This window comes from Terrapene carolina, unplaced genomic scaffold (assembly GCF_002925995.2).
Source record: "Terrapene carolina triunguis isolate 2854851 unplaced genomic scaffold, T_m_triunguis-2.0 Scaffold22, whole genome shotgun sequence".
NCBI lineage: Eukaryota > Metazoa > Chordata > Testudines > Emydidae > Terrapene > Terrapene triunguis.
Genome location: NW_020664373.1, coordinates 215,332 through 217,628, shown reverse-complemented (window position 1 = coordinate 217,628; position 2,297 = coordinate 215,332). Strand labels below are relative to the sequence as shown.

Below are 2,297 nucleotides of genomic sequence, written 5' to 3'. Positions count from 1 at the left end.
CCTGTTCCACTAAATCAATCTTTAATCTCTTCATCATTTGAAATATTTTCTCCATAACCAGATTTTTCAAAGTGAAACCATGTCCAGATTCAACTAACACTCAGTCATTCTCCATATTCCCACACCACATAATATTCACTGAGGAATCTTAAAATGTGTACAGTAAGCAGGCTGTAAAACATAAAGCACCTAATCTAGTGCTCTAAATTGGAGCCTCAAGTCATCTCTGCATTAAACCATTTATAGTAATATTCAAAAGTTCATGGCAATCTCTGTGAAGGAAAAACTGCAGATGAGCAATTGCAAAGAGATGGTTTTGCTGATGAAATGGGAAGTGTATGGTGTGCACACACATTACAGGACATTTTTATTCTTTCGGTTACTGTAATCTAAATAAAATAACCGGCTTTCAGGAGCCAATGGGACTCTGGTTTTATTAATCTCCCCTTCTAGACATGAATTTAATACTTAGTTCTCATCTGAGTAAGAATCATTTTCCTGGTCAGAAAAGTCTGGTACTGGGAATTGCAAAATGGCAGCCACCTCAGTCATCTGGCCTAGTTGTTCTCTGAAAACATGTAGACTGGAAAATATCCTGACAATCCCTGTGTTATCACATACACTCTCCACTAGCCATACATATCTACTGTTCAGTGATGAGCTTCTCTGGCACCAGGATGTCCCTACGAGAAGTAAAGTATCAATCACCATTGCTTCATTGGTCTTCTCCACATGCTTGATCCTATAAAAGGCTTGATCTGGTTCATGCTGAAACATCTAGTAAAAGTCTTCCAAGGCTTTAACCTCACCAGCTACTCTAATATCAGAGAGTTACTGGTGGATCACAGAATACTTCTTTCAAGGTATATTTGTGTCCAGAAGATGAATGGACCTGCAAGAACTTGGGTCTGTGGTCCAGCAGCAGCTTGTTTTCCATCTTCTTTGCCTATTGAAACATTTAGTAACAGAACTGCTCTCTCACAAAGCCCGGGCTGGCAATAAGCACCACAGCAAAGTTAATGTGCCATTAGATCCCTTGGATGACATTCTCATAGAACCCCTCCAAGGCTTTGTCGTACAGGGAGCAGTTGCCCCTCCTCTTCCTGTGGATGTTCATTTCAATCTTGGCTCGCAGGAGCCTCATGCTGGGAGTTACCAGGCAGATGTGAGCAAGACCTTCCTGCATCACTACTGCCGCCACATCAACAGTGCATGTTGGGTCACAGGCTTGCTCTATCTTCTCTAGATCCACATTGTCCCAGTGCTTCCTGGCCAAAGTAAACTTGCAGTTGAGTTCCGGCTCAATGGTGTGGAAGGCCTCCATATTGATCTATTAATTCTTCTGGATGTTTATCCCTTTGACTTGCAGCTGGCATGCCTGGGAGTCAAAATCAATTGTCTCCACACAGATGGTGACAGTGGTGTGAATGCAGTACCTGCCTGAGTTACCTGCCTGCACCTTCCTGACTGTGGAGGCCTGCAGGCTGTCTCCTACCTGCAGAAGGTTGTAGGTGTGCCACATGTCTTCAGGCTGTTCTGGAGTCAGTGTCACCTGACCTGCACTGTCATTCTCAGTATCTTTGCTGAGGAGCTTCATGCTGCCCATTGTTTTAGAGGAGTTGAGTAAGAATGTTCAGGAACTGCTTTGGGGATGCTGGCTCCTTCCTCTCTCTCAGGGAATGGGACACTACTCTGCACTTCACAGCTGGGATGAGGGGCAAATGGAAGCCCAAATACACTGCCATAGAGAAAAGTAACTTGCAATTAAATATCAGAAATATTGACGAAGGATTCTATTGTAAGCTCTACCAACTGCATACAAAAAAAGATACAGTAATTTAGTTATTAAAGGTTATCTTTATTAGCTATCTTATCTACAGTATATAATTAAAACATTAGTGCTGGATACCTTTATGTAACCATTGTTATGATAGAGGATCTGATTGGCCAGTAACAACCACAAGAATTATAGTTCAATTAAATGAATATTACTGTGCTATACAGGCTTGAACCAACTCCTGTTGAAGTCTGTGGACGTCTATACTAAGTTCAAGAGTAGATGGCTTTATACCAGGGGTCGGCAACGTTTGGCACGCGGCTCGCCAGGGTAAGCACCCTAGCGGGCCGGGCCAATTTATTTACCTGCTGACGCGGCAGGTTCGGGCGATTGTGGCCCCCACTCGCCGCGGTTCACTGACCCGGGCCAATGGGGGCGGCGGGAAGCCGCAGCCAGCACATCCCTCACCCGCACCGCTTCCCGCCGCCCCCATTGGCCCGGGACGGCGAACCGCGGCGAG

General features: G+C 44.9%; 1 pseudogene; it reads right to left on the bottom strand.

Annotated features, from left to right (window-relative positions):
• Positions 1 to 468: 468 nt before the first annotated feature.
• Positions 469 to 1,597, bottom strand: LOC112102289 (annotated as a pseudogene).
• Positions 1,598 to 2,297: the final 700 nt, after the last annotated feature.